Source organism: Calidris pugnax, unplaced genomic scaffold, assembly GCF_001431845.1.
Source record: "Calidris pugnax isolate Ruff unplaced genomic scaffold, ASM143184v1 scaffold171, whole genome shotgun sequence".
NCBI classification, from domain to species: Eukaryota; Metazoa; Chordata; class Aves; order Charadriiformes; family Scolopacidae; genus Calidris; species Calidris pugnax.
Window position 1 is genome coordinate 3566052 of NW_015091064.1, and position 18209 is coordinate 3584260.

General features: G+C 42.1%; 1 long non-coding RNA gene across 2 annotated transcripts; it reads right to left on the reverse strand.

The window, feature by feature from the left end:
* Positions 1–4409: 4409 nt before the first annotated feature.
* On the reverse strand, positions 4410–16390 carry LOC106896649. Of its 2 annotated transcripts, XR_001413657.1 has the most exons (4): positions 16315–16390; positions 10420–10573; positions 9809–9891; positions 4410–4474 (listed from the first exon to the last, which is right to left on the reverse strand). It is a non-coding gene; the product is annotated as an uncharacterized LOC106896649 (long non-coding RNA). The 2 variants fall into 2 exon arrangements; XR_001413656.1 differs by lacking the exon at positions 4410–4474 and having other exon boundaries at positions 9533–9891.
* Positions 16391–18209: the final 1819 nt, after the last annotated feature.

The window sequence follows — 18209 nt, forward strand, 5'->3', positions numbered from 1 at the left end:
CCCCTCCTTTTAGTTGTCTTGTCCTAGGAATGATACCACCTGTGACACTGAGGGCTCTGTCTGCCCTCCTGTAACGCAGCATGATATCAGTAGGTTTTACCTGACTATCCTTAGCTGTCTAAAAGTTTTGAGGAGCGAGTGGTGCAAATGGAGCGATCCTTTTTAGGTACTAAATACCTTCCTTCCCGTTAGCATCATGCTTGTGAAATTTGTGGATATCAAGCAAGCACATAGTGTCTAATGAAATGTAGACTTTGACAAGCTCTCAGCAGTCTTCAGATCTGCTTCTGAAACATGAGGACGGTCAGCACACAAAAATAAATACGTTGATCCATACAGGTCCTGAGGTCATTAAAGTCCAACACAAAGTATCTGTCCAACACAAGTCACTGCAAAGATTCTAATAAAACTTTATAGGCTTTGGAGCATGCAAACAGACCAGGAACAGCAGACTGCTACAATTTTAAAGAAATTTATGATTTTCCCTGTTCGGCAAAGCAAAATGTCAAGAATAGGAATCCAGGGAACAACAAATGTACAGCCTTCACATTTTTCACTGTCCTATATAACCACAGCAGAGCACATCACACTCTGCAATCTACTGATCTCCACAGCACCTCTGCAAGGTAAACACAACACCCCTGTATCACAGATGCTGAGGTGAGGCACTGGAAAACTAAGCTATTATGTTGAAAACCATACCATGAACATTGAATCCAGGTCTCTCAAATAGAGTTCAATTTGTCAAAATTTAGGCAAAAATTTGACTGAAATATAATCCACTAAATGTTCAACTAGATCAGTTTTGAACACTGGGAAATGGACTTGCCTTGGAAATTTGGAATTGCATGTGCTTTTCCTACCTTTTTATTTCTATTTTTGTAACCAAGAATAAACCTCTGCTGGTTGAATAAATGCAGAGACTGGGGTGGCGGCGTCTAGAAACTACAAGATTAGACAAGTAAAACCTACCGCAACACCTGCTGCTCTTCTAGATGCCCCACACGCAGCATTTTTAGCAAGAATTACTGAGTCAAGAGATATCTAATTAACACTTAGTCCTTGTGCTTTCTGAGCCTGACCCAGGTGCAGCAGTGAATATGCTAGCTGAAGTTTCAGTTTCCTAGCTTTCCGTTTTTAATGAAAAAACTATTTTTCTGTCAAACAACGGTTTTAAGGGAAGTTTTTTTGAGCAGTCCCATTGCCAAGTGCTCTCAAGCCCCATTAATTCACCGAGCAAGGGCATTTAGTATCTCTAAGTGCTCAATACTTTTGTACTTGACCCTCTGGGATCAACATAACATGATACTTAGAGCCAGAAAAGTAGTTCCAAGTAGCACAAAACCTAAAAGTGTCGATTCACATTCGCTGGCAGATTTAACTGGGATGGATGAAGCATTTACCGTTGCCAGCTGTCGCCTCTGTCCCTCTGTTGGAAGCTACCATCCCGGGGACAGTTTAGCAGAACAAGTATCCCCTCTTGAGTCAGCAGGGTTTACAGCCTGAAATCGGCAGCAGCTCACAGGAGTACGGCCGGCAGCAAGCTCCCCTGGCCGGGCTGCAGGAACACACACTCAGCCAGCATCCCCAGCAGAGGGTAGGGAAGATAGACAGGAGCCGTTTCCACCTCGGCTATCTCTGACTGAACTCTCACCAAGCATGAGTCAACACCCAAAGCCAGTTAGCTGGCTGCTAGCATATAGTGCTGCTGGTTTATTTAAAAAAAAAAAAAAAAAAAAAAAAAAAAAAAAAAAAAAAAAAAAAAAAAAAAAAAAAAAAAAAAAAAAAAAAAAAAAAAAAAAAAAAAAAAAAAAGACCCTATAAAAATAGTTAGGGCTCAAACTTACAGTGTGCACATCTGTTCCTGGAGATGGACTCTAAGGTCACTTTGAATCACAGAACGAAATATATGGCTAGTGAAATCTAAGAAAAATGACTGCCTTTCCCTCTATGTCTGAACTTTTATCTGCTCATCTGAACATTTTGCAAAAACCAACAGAAAACCTATTACAAAGATTGCTGGTGCATGAAATGATTGAGAAATATTTGCAGTTTGAAAGCAGTTTCACTTCCTGCCTGATACCACAAAGAAGCTTTTTAATAAAGTTAACATCATTGTTATTTGTTTTACATCTATGTCCTTATTTTGTCTATTTTACATTTTTTTGAATACTTACATTAAAACAACAAAAAAAAATCCCAAACCTGGCTCCTAAAGCCAGAAGTTCATGGGTTTTCATTGTAAGCCACACTGCTGATAATGTAGTAATGTTTCTAATAATAATATTTTTTGCTTACACTGTAAAGCAGCTTTCATCTAAATATTTCAATGCATGCTACCAATTTTAGTTAAGCTACGTAAATATATGCATACCATTTTACAGCTGGGCAGACTGAAAGATTTTGTGACCCTCTTTCCACAAGCATAGAGGCTTAAAAACTAGGTTGTGGAGTCCTGAGTTAAAATACCGCAGGAACCATTAAACTATACTGCCTGTGCAACACCTATTCACAGTAGTTAAGCTCCAGAGCTGGTAGAATACTAATTAAATTAATTTTGCGAATGCTTCTGTGCTGCTATTTGTGAGGTTGTGTTCCAATATGCAGACAAGCTGTTAGATAGTCATAAAATATATTTGTGAGTCCTGAAAGTAATGAATTTCGGCATGAATAACTAGCTAAAGACTGTCCTATGAAATAAAAATCATAACAAAAAGCTATCGTATGTTCCCTACTATTATTTTTGGTTACTTAAAATGTTTCAGCTACCCACTCAAAAAAACACGTGACCAGTATCATAATCTTGCAGGCTGTGTCTCTTTCTAGAAACTACTTGCACTGTGACCAGAATAAAAAGGCTAAATTTGCTCATTAGTGTTTTGACCAATACAATTAAATACAAAACGAAGCACCGTTCTGACCCACAAGGGAATTGCCCCAGGGATGGCTGACCAATAGTTGTTGCTTTTAGTTCAAAAGGAGGTTTCTATGACAGCCTCTTCCAAGGCTGTGTGGTTGGCAGTGGTAGCGTGACAATTACCTGATCAAAATCACATGGCGGATCTTTGCTAACACGGTGATACTTCAGCCCGTGCTCTGCCCTGCGTTGAAGGTGATGTTTCTTGCATCTTCTTCTGAAGCCATCTGGGGGCACCTGCTGGCTGTTGGACTTGCAGGACCCTGGGTCACTTCTTGCAGGACACTGGCCCTTCCTACAAAACTAAGTAACGGGACACGTATATGTTAAAAGTCTTTTTTTCTCACCATTTTCTTTTCAGAAAGGGAAAGATAGACACACATATTTAAACTCAGGGCTTTTCTTCTTATGTGGCTAAATGAGTTTCAAGCCCCACACCAAAACACAATTCTGGTCAGTGACAAATGTGGGAAAAATGCTGTAAGATGGGGTGTGAAGGGCAGGAAGCAAAGATGGTATCTGCGCGATTCATGTGTGCCTCTTTCTTTCATAGAAAAATTTCACTGCCCAGGGATAATCCCAGAGTGAGCTGAAGGGTGTGAAACCGTAACAATGAGTCTATTCCTCCTGCGTAGGTAGACGTGTGTAATTTAGCATCCTTTCAGTGTAGCACACTGGACTGTTTATGCACCAGGACCTGAAACAACTGGCAATAGCAGAAATTCTAGAGAAAAGCTTTTTCTGATGTGCAGAGATTTCCTTCCCCCTCAGGGAGCCCTCGGAGCAGGCTGAGGCTTTTGCTGCTCTCTGTCTCAGCTCTCACATTGCCCACTGCCCACCGTGCAGCAGGGAAAGGCTGCACCACAGCACACGTTTCCAGACAGGAAGTGTCACTATGGGACCTGAAGAATTCTTGATGTTTTGAAATTCTGCTTTTATCCTTCGTTCTTCCTTTCTTTAAGCATACCATTTCTGTTTTTTTCCCTGATCTTGACCATGCATTCAAAGACACAAAGACTGTAAGGTCACTGGAGGCAGGGCACGCAGACGTGTGTATGCCCACACCTGGCAGGATGACCATGTTTCACACTGGAAAGCAAGACACCAACAGTAGATGACCATTCAAGTGGAATATATGAAAGGAAACTTGGAAATCACAGGTCAACCTTTCCCTGTTTCAGCAGGAAAAACAGGGTCAATTTATAACAAGGGACAAAGTTTTATAATGTTGGAAATACCCTTGTATGATTCCAAACATTTCCAGTGTCTATGCCAGGACATCTATATCCATACCCCTCATCCCTGCATTGCAACCCACCAACCTTACTCTTTCCACAGTACCTTCATATCCACCACTCCAACTTCTGATAACTCTAAAAACTCCATACAGACCTATATATATATATATATAAGGAACATATAGAACATACATACCTGTGCTCCTTTTCACCCATATGAAGAATCTCTAGGCAACAGTCTCCACTGCTCTGAACCGCCTTTGCTCTCCAAATCCTCTTCTCTGCATTACCCAAGATTTAGGACCAAACCTCGTATCTCCTTTTAGGAACAGACATACGCACAGACTGCAATGTTAAGAGTACTGGGAATTGCACCTCTTCATACCTACTTTCCACTAGACCCAAGCACTTGTCAGTCAGGGTATTAGCTTGGCTACTCAGGTCTCTGGAGCTAAGAGCTCCGGAGGCTGTATTTCTTTACGCTGTTTGGCTAACATATATAAAATATATTTGCACCCATCATGTGAAGAATGGATGTTACCATGTTGATGGGCACTGTAATAAATAACAGGTTACACAATAAAACAAAACCCATGCCATAGGAATAACAATTGGCAAACACGCTGGCTCCCTTTTTATGGAGCATTTCAGATTTTGTCTGGGTTTTACGGCTCTGCAAGCAACATTTGCTTTGTGTTAGGTTACTCTTCTCTTTTATTCTCTTCTAAAAGCAATGGAGATTTGTTCTATAGTTACTGAATTTTAATTCTTATCTTATATACCACTGCGGTATCCATATAAATGCAGCAAGATTAACCATTCATGTGTGACTAAATGAATCTTGGAAATAACAGGAATAAAGTTATATATTCCCCAACCCCCACTTCAGCACACAAACAAAAAGTTGCTAAACAGTACAAGCCAGCCAACATAGAAATCTCCAGCATTGTTCCCTTCTTGATCTTGATTTAAAAGGCAGAAAAATTGGAAAATGTGGGAGGAAAAAAAAAGGCATAGACAAGTACAGTTATGAGGACAAAGAGAAATTCTCACATAGTGCATTGTATCTAATTTCCAAAGCTTTTTCTAGTGTATACCAAACACCTCTGCATAGATTCAACTAACAGAGGAAATCAGAATCTATTGATCCAGTTAGCATAGCTGCAAGTTGTACGCAGACACATATTAAAGGCATTTTGGAAACAAAAAGTAGTTTTTAGTACATCAACCCCTCTCAACATGGCTGTAGCAATGCTGCCAATTGTGCTGTAGTTTAATATAGATTTCCTATGGAAATTAATTCCACATGCTGATGGCTTACTAGTTAATGCCTACGAGTCACTCATTTATCTGTTTTGCATTTATCGACTGTCAATTTCATAGAATACCCCCCACCTTCTCATGTTATGAGACAGTGAATAGTAGCTCCTCATGTTTCCTCTATTCAGTAGTTTCCAATAACTGTCTTATGCTTCTCAAGGAAATTATACAGTGTTTTAAATGTCTTTTTATATAGGCCTCTTAACTAGGACCATTGCACTCTTACTTAGTCTATTTTATTTCATACAAAGTTTGTGAGGTGATCAAATACCTTTAGTATAATTGGTTAGCTCCTAAATTAAAAAAAATATTGTTAACATTTTATTTTCCTTATCAATCTGTTTCTTTGCAGATAAAAGGTAGTTGTTAGGTGAAGATATGTAAATATTGTTGTTAAAGTGAGAGAGAACAAGATGTGTATTCACTTTCTCCATGTAATCTCACGTATTTCTGTAGGACTGACTGAGTTTGTTAAGGCTGTAATTGGATTTGAGGTCTAGTTCTGCAAGGAAAGTATTGTTAACCAAAGCTGGATCCTCTTACTCTGCTTTTTATTCTACTTTATTCTACTCCAGCAAGACTTCACCTGGGAGATTTGCAGCTCAGAAACAGCCTGAAGTCATTGTCTCACTTTAAGGAAGCATATCTAGGGAGACCAATTTCCCTTCTGTATTATCAGTGCTCTTCATGTCTGTGATAATTATAGGTCAGGGCCTGATTCTCAGCTTATCACAACAATACTGAAACTCTGTTAATGTCCACTGAGTTGCTCCCAATACAACAGAGATTTCCAAACCCTACAATCAGTTAAGATAAATATTACTATTTTGTGAACGACCTTGTGTGGATCTCGGTGACCATATGTTTGAATTCTAACATGCATGCTGGACATAAACATCAGCACATTTTTTCAAAGAAATTGTGAAAGTGGTTTTGTTAAAAGCAACATTTGGTAAAAAGTCCTTTAGTGGATGAATTTCTGCACTTAACAGAAAGCAAGAAAACAATTGTTTCCTGTAATTGGACAGTTTGATTAGAGGCAGGTGGTGCAGAGCTGAGAAAACTGGAGCCACGAAGCCAATTTTAGCGTCAAGCACATTTCCTTTTGCTTTAGGATCCAGAAGCATAACATGTAAATTGCTTCCAAAAAAAAAAAAAAAAAAAAAAAAAAAAAAAGAGAAAAAAAATGTAAATTTAGTTCCTATTTATTATCCCTACTGGTACTCTATCCATAGTAGGATTTTGCAGCTCGGAAAGCTGTACACAATGTACACAGAACCACAGGTATAAAAAGAACATAGACTTAAGAGAAGAAAAAAAAAAAGGTCTTTAAGATTTCCTTGAAAAGACAGACAAGAGATGTGGTAAGGGTCTGCTCTTGTAAACTGCAATTCAAACAACACACCCTCACTAAACTATTATAAACTGTAGCTCTATTACTTATTTTTATTACCAGAGCACTGAGGAGTCTCAGTGAGGGACCACTGTGCAGGGCACCATACAAAGCAGAACCTTTGACTGCAATAGAATTACATTTCATTCAACTCTTGCTGAGATTTCAGTGGGTATCAGTCTCAATTACTGCACAAGTAAATACAATAACTTGGTCTACCCAACCAGCCTCAGCCCACATTAAGGCAGACACCATATCTAATCAAGGAGAAACTAAAGGCCGGCCAGTGGATGAGAAATAGGTTGACCATTTTATCTACAGCTGATTTAAAGTGTACAGAATGCCTAACATCGAACTGAGATAGAATTAATTTTCTTCTTCATACCCCACTTCACATTGATCATAAGAGTATGGTTTAAACAACTGAAGGACGAAGACCCCAGGGACAAATTTGCTGCTGATGTAGACCTACATGTAACTTTGGTCAGTATTCAGTGTAAGAAATAAGTCTCAGCAAAGGGAACTTGCTTCTCAGAGGATAACACCTCACCAAGAACTGCCAGTGCCACCAGACCTCTCTGGAAGCTGGCTCCTCTCCTCATGCACTGAGATGGGAGATGCTAGTCACTCCCATTCTGACATGGTACAGAGGACGTGACCTCATCCCACCCGCTCCGACCGAGAGCCCGCTGCACATCTTGACAGCAAGTGAGAACAGGAAAAAAAAAACCCTCAGCTGGGCCCTGCGCGTGGGCGGAGGAAGCCGTCTTGGTTAGCTGTCACCCAGCGCGACTGCGAGCGATCGCACACTCCCACTCCCACCACCTGCATCCTACTCATGCGAGCTACACCTCTGATCTGGACTTAGATGCTGTGTGAGCACAAACTCTCCCCCTCAGCGCTGCTGGGAAGGGGACGGGGACGGCCCGTGCACATGGTGGCACTAAACCACTAAGTGCTGTGAGCAACACAGAGGTAGGAGCTGAGCTTCTTTCATATGTGATGGGGCAGAATGAATTTCCCCAGCTGGTGCTTGCATGAGAGACGATTGACACACATAGATACGTTGGTACTAGTACAACAGTAATATTTTCACAAGAACAGGAAGTACTGAACAATATCTTTACTTTATTGGGCACAAACATAGCTTCGATCAACATCAGCCACGCATGACCTCTTCTCCACCTATTCTTTCCTTCAAACACATCCTTATTGTGGGCAACACCAGGCATGCGTGCAGGACAAGTGACTTTTTGCATCAGTGCTTGCACCTTTTAGATGAGGCTAACATGCTGTATATCACACACAATATTTTTAAGTTAGATTTCATAATAACATAAGAGTAAGGGACAACAGACATTCCAAGTCATTTCTTGATGTCAGAAAAAATGCTGTTTGTTAAGGAAAATTACTGAGATAGAATTGAGGCTATATGAAATCCTGGAGTGCCTATGACAGTTCAATGGTCAGGGTTAGTAACTTGGTAGTTCCAGCTCAAAATATTCTCTGTTTGTTTCTAGTTGTCCAAAAATTTTTCTTTTGTCCAGTCCAACCAGGATCCAGCAAGACAATCGTCAAGCCCATCATCAGCTCAGTTGTGACCAGACAGAAGGATTTGACATAAGAGAAACACGCATTACCAACAACATGGGAAATGAAGCACTTTTTGAGCATCTCCTAGAGCTCATGCCTCCCTTGGCAAGGCTCTGTGATGTCCACTAAGATGACAGAGAAAGGATCAATAATTCTGATCCTAATACTCTGGACATTGATCTGGAAGAGGCTCTCTAAAACTAGGAACCCACTCCTTGGCACTGAATAAGCTTGATCACCCTGTGTTACGTTTATAATATCCAGTTGTTCCAAAAGGTCCAAAAATTAAATTCTAATCACAATGTCAATCCACTGGAATTCTTTGCATTTCCTCAGAGAAGTCAAAACTAAACAGATTCTCTTTGGTAGACATAGTATTTCTCATGCAATCATGCTGAGAATAACTCAATATTCAACCATGAATAACTACATCACAGTATTTAAGCTGTCTCACTATATTCCTCTTCAGCTTTTCCGGCACACTCCCCATGGCTATTGTCTCTTTTCATACTACAGTATTTACCTAAATGATGCAAAAGCACAGGGACACTTTATACACTTGTGCAATTTCTAGATGGACAAAATTGGAATAAAGTCAACACAGATTTTCAAGATGTTTAGGCATTTGGCTCCCACGGCATTAAGAACAAGACATCTCACAAAATCTGGTTGTTAAACTGGGACTGGAACAGAATTGCATTCCTCTGTACAGCTGGAGTCTGATGGTCATGTCTGAAAAGGGTCTTTATCCCTAAAGCAGAGAGAAAGCAGGCACAAATCAGCTGGAGATAAGGTCAACAGCCATGGGGAGGGAAGAGGAACTCCTGTCCTTAGTCTGCTAAATCTCCAGCAATTTCCAGTCCGACCAGACCTTGTCCAGGAGCAACTGATACTGTGAAATTCATTCTCCTTCCTAACCTACAACCTTCCAGATCAGGCACAAGATGCATTTCTCAGCCCATCCTATTGCAACAAATATTCTACAATACACATACTAATAACAACAAAAAATGCTCCTGAAACAAGGCCCTCCAAGGCATACTACTCCCAGGAGGAGAGGCTGAGCGAGCTAAGACCACATGGCTGATGAATGTGCTCAGAAACTCCAGTGATGAGTGTGGTGCAGAAAACATACATAAAATAGAAACCACCCAGCTGACCATACCCTGATGTACTTTGATTTTCTCTAGGTCGTCACTGATACTACACTGTTGCCAGTCCTCCAGCACCTCCCAGTTTTCTCATTTTGTCTCATTTGCCTCAGAATTCAGAGAGGCTGGTTACCTAGGCATGGGCTATATCGACCTTGAGAAATTGAGTTTTCAGGCATTTCGATTTCATGATCACCTGTGCAGGTCTGATCCTGATCTTCTCTGGTAATTCTCTTTTCTCCCTTGGGAAATTTCTGCCATCTGTCCTCTTATTCCTTCCTGAAAATGGAGGCAAAAATATAGCTTTTAGCAACATCCTCAGTAAATGCTTTCACTTTCTCTCACAGGCCCCATCATCCCTTTCAGTAGCCTGTTATTCCAAATGCACTGCAAGCAAATACATTTAATTCTCTTTAAAAGTGAGCAAAGGTTTCAATTACCAGCTTCGTTCTTGCCCACTGCATATATTTATTTCAAACACTTATGCACGTTTCCTTTCATTCTCCATCTGTCTTTTTTTATTTCCATTCTTTCTATTGTGGATTGTCATCTAATGTAGAGCATTACAATGGAAGTCAGGTCTTCTAATTCAGCTGCTAATCCCTCAAACTTGTGGTGTGACCTTCTGTGTGTCATTAAGCCTCAATAAGCCTCAGTTTTCTACCTATAAAAAGGATGTTGTCTATTTGAACCATTATATTAAAATTGTTTCGTTTAATCAGAATAATAATGCTTTACAAATGCTAAATACTATTTCTATTTCATGCCAATCATTCCACCCACATTAATAAACTCCTTTGTGTTTACCTCTGGGCTGATACATTTGCCATAATCAATTGTCAGGCTCTGGGTGATAGTGAATAGATTAATTTCACTTCATGGAGATATCACTTGCTCCTGAACACTTTTCCCTCCTGCATGACTTTCCTCGAAAAGTGCTTCATGAAAACACATAGAAAACCTGTTAAAGAGAAACTGAATTTTTGAGCTGAACAAGAGATAATGTAAATAGTATGGTCCCTTACACTGCTAACTGGTCTCGTTATTTCCAGGTTTCAGTAAAGAGTATCTGAATGCATGCATTTGCCCAGAGAATTTTCAACACGATGCAATCAGATTGAAACAAGAACCTAGTCCAGATAATTGGGAGATGGATCCCATCTATTTATTTGTGGCTCAGAGAGCTGTAGAAAGCACATAACATTCAAATAATGTTAACAAATTAAAATTGATACAATGTGTTTTGCTTTGGTTTGTTTGAGGTTTTGGGTTTGGGTATTTTTTTAACTTCAGAATCACAGAACCATAGATTTGCTTATGTTGGAAAAGACCTTTAAGGTGATCATGTCCAACCATTAACCTAGGACTGCCAAGCCCACCACTAAACCATGTCCCTCAGCACCACATCAACACGTCTTTTAAATACCTCCAGGGGTGGTGACTCAACCACTTCCCTGGGCAGCCTGTTCCAATGCTTGACAAGTCTTTCAGTGAAGAATGATACTATTCAAATTAATTGACAGAGATAGGCTACCCTTATTTTAGTTTTGAATGGTCTCATTAACATTCAGCTTCACGAATTCTACTGTTTCTTTTAGCAAAGCAGAAACACCCTTCCTACTCAGAACAACTCAACAAACCTTCATTTGACTACTGCCACTAGAACCTTTGTAGGTGGCCTTTGTGCTTCATGCAATCATTCGCTAATACCATTTACTTGTTGAGCCTTAGCTGCATTCTCCCCATGCCCCAAACTCCTCTCAACATTATTTGCACATTAGAATATTCAAGAAACGCAGGATCAGACCAAAGGACAGCAGAGTATGTGTTGTACAATTTATTGGGATAGAGACATCTCAGTCATCATTTGTCCTTGCTTATAGCAGGTTATATTACCTCTTCAGCTCTGGCTGCTCTAGCAGAGAGAATTGCCTACCGGTCGCTTTCTATTATAATGTCAGATAGCGTCTGCTCAGGGCACCTTCAGTAACATACATCTCTGGGAGACAGCGCTTAAGGGGAAGAGCGGGAGGATTTTCATTATTTCTTTGAAATATGAAGGCTTGATCAATGACTTGATCGTGTCCATTGAGAGGACTGGAGCAGAGCTGAGCACCTGTTTCATGTCCAGTGTTTCTCTCCTCTGACCAGATAAAAAGGGATAGGGAGAAAACACAGTTGTGATGCTCTGCCTCAGTAAACCTGTCAGGCGAGATGACCCACAGCAGGAGCACTCCAGGAAACTTTGAAGTTCTGCAAACCACAACTTTTTCTCTAAGATGCTGCTCACCACATTTTTTTAGTGATTTTTTTAGTGATTCCTGACTAGGTTGCTACAAAGCTCAGCACATGTTCATAGTTTCCATATATGCCTTCCCGTGGACGCTGCTACTTTCATGCCCTAGCACCTTAGGCATTTCCCCTACCCAACATTCGCATTATTTTTCTTGGATTTTGTTTTCTAAAACTTTTCTTCTCCATCCAGCATCAAAGTTATCTATTCTTCAGGTAATCTTCTGCCTCAAGTGCTCACCACTAGTGTCTCCCTGTCTAAACCTCCTGCAGAGATCTCTGCCTGTCCCTTCTCACTAACCAGTATTAAAAGAGCAGGTAGGGGCTGCAGAAGATGCTGATTTCTCAGCAACTACTTTGTTCTCTGAGTGACTACCATTTTTCGTTCATCACCCAAAGATAATCAAATACATTTACCAGCAAGAAGAGTACAGCTACTCAAATAAAACTGTTAATGTTAAACAGACTCATATCTACCCAAAATGGATACCATTTCCCTGTTGCTTTCTGCAAGTCTCTTTCTTTGACTTCAGGCCTTATTTTTCTCTTCTTCCCTACATGAGGATGTTTCCCCCTGTGCTCTGTTTCACAACAATGCAGCACTTTCCAAGAGATTAAGGACTGATTTGGCAACATCAGGCTCTTCCACCCCATCTTCCCCACTGGTTCCTCACCCTTAGAGCTCAATTCTCAGCCAACGGCCTGCTGAGACTTCCACCCCGCAGGCTGCTCCATCTCCAGCCCACTTAGCTGGCTTCTGCTCCCCATATCTCTACCTGAGAAGTGCTGAGTAGCACAACTTGCTCAAATCTCTCACCTTTGCGTTCACACAGCTTTGGAGGCCCGGTCCCGAGGCACATCCTCCTGTGGTGCAATACTCACCCCTTCTAGACTCACACCTTGCAGACCTCCCTCTGGGGAAAAATGGGAAAGGTTTTGTCTCACCCACAGACCTTACAGGCTCAACTGATCCTCTGGGAGAGGAAAATATTTAGAATATATATTGCTGCCATAAACTGTAGATAGTTAAAAGAAAAGGAACCCTGTGGAGATATCTGAAATCTAAACTCAGACAGGCAGCAATCTAAAATAAACTACAGCTGGTGTTTCAGCTTTGATTCTGCTGCCACCAAAGGCAAATGGCACAATTCCCATTGATTCCAATTAAATCATAGACTAGGTCCTCTTCTTACTCATCTTTCTTTTTTAGATGTCTCTGTTTGCTTTCCAGTAGTAAATTTTCCCACAATACTGACTCTCAGGACCATTAAAATTTTTCAGAGAAATCCATACAAGTGCAAATGTTGATATTATTTCTTTTTATAAAGAAAGTAGGTAAGAGTTTTAACTCCGCCTAATCAGTGGCATGGAAGAAAAAGCAGCACGGTTTGGTGCTCAGGCTTTAGTGGGTTTCAGTTTGCTCTATAATCCATCCTAAAATCCAACATACTTTCTGTGTATCTCTCTACTTAAGAAAAAATACCCACTCTCTCATGACAGTGAGTAGTGACATAGCATAAATGCTAAAACGCAACTGTTACCCACTTTGCAGTGAGCTGTGTGTTTAACTCGTACATATCTAGCTTGGTCTTGACATGCCTTATCACAAAACAGAACCTGCACACTCACATTTTTAGGCTGCGCTTTGCACAGATGGGTAGGAAGGAAGCCGTGCTGATGGGTGACACCCCTGCATCGGTGCTGCCATTCTTGTGGGAGCACAAGAATTCTTCACTCTTTGCTTCACTCCGCTTCACTCTCCGTTCTCACAAGGACAGCAAGAGGGTCTCCTGGTTTACTCTTCAACGGTGACACAGAGCGTGACACTGACTCCGTGCTGCGAGCAGTTCAGTTGCAGCTGTTTTGAGACTGTCGGGGGGAAAGTTTCAGGGTTGTCCACTCTGGCACTCTCCTGGGCTCACAGTCCTCTTTGCTGGAGGCTGATACCTGCTGTCCTTCAAACTCTGCCCTTGCTGGTTGCAGAGAAAAGCCTGAAAACATGGAATCTTATGGTATTTTGACGTGTGACTCATGACTTTTTTACCATGAAAGGCACACACTATTGCCTCCTTTCGACTTCCCTTTGTCTCTTTGCATGCAGCCGCACCTGCAGATGTTCAGGGAGGAGTTGCTTGCACCCATGCACCCTAAAAGCAGCTTCTGTGTATGCAAAAGCCAGCACCCGCGTGCACAGGTGTCTCTATTCCCAACGGGCGGGTGCCGGGGTTCTGCTTGACGGGGCCGCATCTGTATAAGCAGTTGCCCCCTTTGGGCAAACCAGTCTCTAAATATCACATTTTAGCAAAGTAGCCCAGCCTCTTCCATGTGATCCTTCCACGGCACATTTTTGAAAGTAGCTTTATAGCATTAGATATACAGATGTCTATCTTGGACCTTTTTATTTTTTCCACTTGTACTGGTGCTACTATGCAGAGCTTATAGTTTTATGCCACTGATGGATCCTGGGATGAATTTGCTCTCTTTTACTCATCAGAGTTGTTAAAATAGTCAATGCAAGTTGAGAATTTTTAGGACAAGATTAGATCCATTTCCTGCATGTGTACCCAAGCAGGGCATAGGGTACAGAGAGCCTCCCTGAAACAAATTACTGTCTATCAGACACTGAAAAAGATGTAAATATCAAAACATCATTGTCTACCATGCCTTCAAGATCCTAACTTCTCTCTTTGGTTCATTTCTGCCTCTTTTTTTGGTGTGTGTTATTATTATTATTTCTCACATCCCACCCTCCATGATCAGGCCAGCCGCTATCTTCCCACATTTCCTTCTCTTTTGTATCTTCCGCCGGTCTCCCCACTGCACAGCTTTCCCCTGAAGAAGAGGATGGGAGGGAGGATGACCTCTGATCTGTGAATGTGACTCCGATAACAAAGGGAAACAAGGACCACAACACAAGCCAGCCTCCTCTCTGCATCCTGCCTGAGCGGCTGGGCCTCAGCGAGTGGCCATCTTGGGGCAGGAAACGCCTCGGTGTTTTCGTTCAGCACCAGATCTCAAAAAAACCCAACCCAAAATTGTGATACAATTCTGAGATTGCTGCAGAGAGGAGGAGGAGGCTAGTGGATGCCACGGTGAGCTGGCACAGGATCCTAACAGCACGGGGCAGGCAGCCCTCGCTTGGCTCTTTGGGGAGCCACGAGGAGTCCCTTCCCTCCCTCTGCATCTCCCCTCTGCACACCTACCCTGGAGTGCACCTCAGGAAATGACAACCGTAATTGGTGCTGGGGCTATCTATCAGACGTAAACAATGCTGCTGATGAGGGTAATTTTCAGATGAGTTGAGATAAGTATGTTGTGTTTCACTCTGACCTTCCCAGCTATTTCACACAAAGGCCCGAGCTCAGTTAACTGTTTCTAATGTCTGCTGCTGAGAGCGCTCAGAGGAAGAACCAGCCCAAACAAACGGCCAGGCGGAAGGGCTTAGAAGTCCCTGTCCCCACTACCACCCAGTTTCCCCCGGCTGGGGGGATGCATGGTCTTGCCCCATACCCAGTGTGGCTGGGATGCTGGTGGGCCAGGTGGGGACCAGCCACTCTGCCCTGCAGCCCCCTCCCAAAGGAACAGCCCTCCTGACTTCACGGTGTGCCACGTCATGTAGCAACACACAACCAAAACCCTTCTTAACTTTAATTCATCTTAAAACAAAATTTTAAAAGACATACCAGGGAAATTGTGGATGCCCTATCTCTGGAGGTGTATAAGACCAGGTTGGATGGGGCTTTGAGCAACCTGGTCTGGTGGGAGGTGTCCCTGCACATGGCAGGAGGGGTGGAACTAGATGATCTTTAAGGTCTCTTCCAACCAAAACCATTCTGTGATTCAAAAATGTCAACGAGCTCTGTCATTTTGCCTCAGAGACAGCAGAATGGGCATGCTTCTCCAAATCTAATCTCCTCCAGGGCAGGAGCTCTGTCCCTCTAGCAGAGTCCCATCCTCACCTTCTGCCAGCTGGCAACAAGTTTTTTTATATCAGGCGGATCACTCAGAACACCCTTGCTGCTTTCAGAACAGTACAGAGGGAGCACAGATCCTCATTTCTCTTTATACTCCCTGGATCATTTCATCGAGAAATGACACTAGACAATGACATTGACACCACGGCCCCAGGGGAACCTGCCCAGAATGGCCTCAGCCACCTTCAGCATGAAGCTGCCCAAAGAAATCATCACTCCAGATACCTTTAATAACAACGCCTATGACTCAGATAGCACTTCTCATCAGTAAACGTCGAAGGTAGCTAAGCATCATTACCCCATACAGATGGGGAAAACCAGACCCGCTGGGCTAAGTGATTTGCCTGCAGCCCTTAGCACCTGGCAGACCTCAGAGCAGAAACCAGGGCCAGGGCCATGTCATACCAATTCACGGCAGAGAGCCAGTGCGTCCCACCTGCCTCGGAGAGGTTACAGCCTGCTTGCTCCGCTGCATCCACGAGCTGAGTGTGACCCCCACAAATTCTTTTGCCTGGAGACAAGATGAAATATAAATTCAACTGGTTATTTTTGCTACTGAATGCGTTCCACCAGCCTAGTCCCACCATACAGTATACATGAATACAAAGCAAAACAGAGTATTAAAAATTAAAGTGTAAGTGCCTGAATTCAGTAAAGCCAATAGATGCATTCAGTAAAATAGCATATTTGTGATTATGGACTTTTGTTAGACATGTTTTTAAGATAACATCTTATTTGTACAATGTAGTTAAAATGAATGCTAGGCTAATCAGTGCAAGGGTTTAAATAGTCTTAAGTACATTAGCATAATCACTCATGAAGCACATGTAGTTTATAAATGAATTAACAGCTACAAATTAAAGAAGAAATGTCTGCTTTTTAAAGCATTCGTCCAATTTAAAGGGAAAAAATAAAGTTGGACAGTCTGAGTTTCAAACACTCTGAGCTGTGCACTGTAGAAATGCCTGTTCGCACCCTCTGCTCCTCATGCTGCCCAGCCTCCCACAGGGCTCCAGGGGCAGCTCATACCAGGTAGGACTCTGTGCATGAATAAAGCTGTTCATGCCTCACTCCTGAACTCTAATCTCAATTTCAAGATTTTTTGTTATGTTGTGTTGGGGTTAAACTGTTCTAGGTTTTTAAAGTGCTTGTACCTTCCCAGCATTTAGAAAAAATGTAATTTTTATTAACAGGATGATCTTGCAGACCTGTTGAGTCTTCTAAAGTGAGCAGGATACATAGTTCCCATGCTGCACTCCCTCATCCCTGCACCTCTTTCACATGCATTAAGAAAATGAGGATGACTTCTTCACTGCTCCCTCAAGGCAGACACACCTCAGCCAACCTGACTGCTCCTTGCCCTTGGAGTTCAGGAAGACAAGTGTCTATATGGCTGCTCTGTAGTCAAGAAAAGAGTCACCTTAAGCCTATACTGAAGAAATCCCTGCTGGAAAGACCCTCTGCAGTCCCATATCACAGCCTCCACTGAACATGCAAAGATGTACGCATGATGGGGGTTCAGATGTTTCATTTCCTGGAACAGAAAATTAAGGGGTGTGATTCTTGCAAAAAAACCGACATAGAAAAGGTGCATAAGACATGTTCACTCAGAATGAGGGACACAAAACAGAAGTTAGGAGACAGAGCCAAAACAAGAAGAGGTACTTCTTGACAGAACCAGTAGTTAAATGGAGGAGCTCCTTGTCAAAGGATATTGTGAATAGCACATGGTCTCAAGATGCAGTTACACAAATTCACAAAACATACATCCATTGGGGTACTAGGCATAGACTTCTGTGGCTTAGGAAGAAACAAAATTTATAAGGAAATATTCCTACATTTGCCCTGTATACTCTTTGCTAGGCATCTAGTTGGCCATTATCGAAAGACAGAACTGGACCAGCCATTTTATGTTATTGTAATTTTTACTCCAAACCAGCACAAGTGGGAGTTAAGAACTGCATTTTCCAAAAGGGAAAGCAAGGGGGAACATTTTACCCCAAGGAGGCAGGATGTTCCCTTAGCAGTTTACTGCACAAGGTCACTTGAAGCAGCTCGTTAACCTTCCCTTCCTTAACATCCACCCCACCCACAAAACGCCCTGGCAGTGGGTGTGTTGGGGCTGTGGTAAACACCTCTTGTCCCCTTCCTGCCCATAGCCCTGATGGAGGAGACCAACAGGTTCAGTAGTCCTGCTCCTGCTTCAGTGTCATTGTGGACAATTGGCAACCACTGTGTGTAGGGCAAAAATTTAGTACAGATGTTGCCCTTTTGGCTATACTAATACTCCCTTTTTTTTTTTTCCTATTAATAAAGATACAGCTAGAGCAT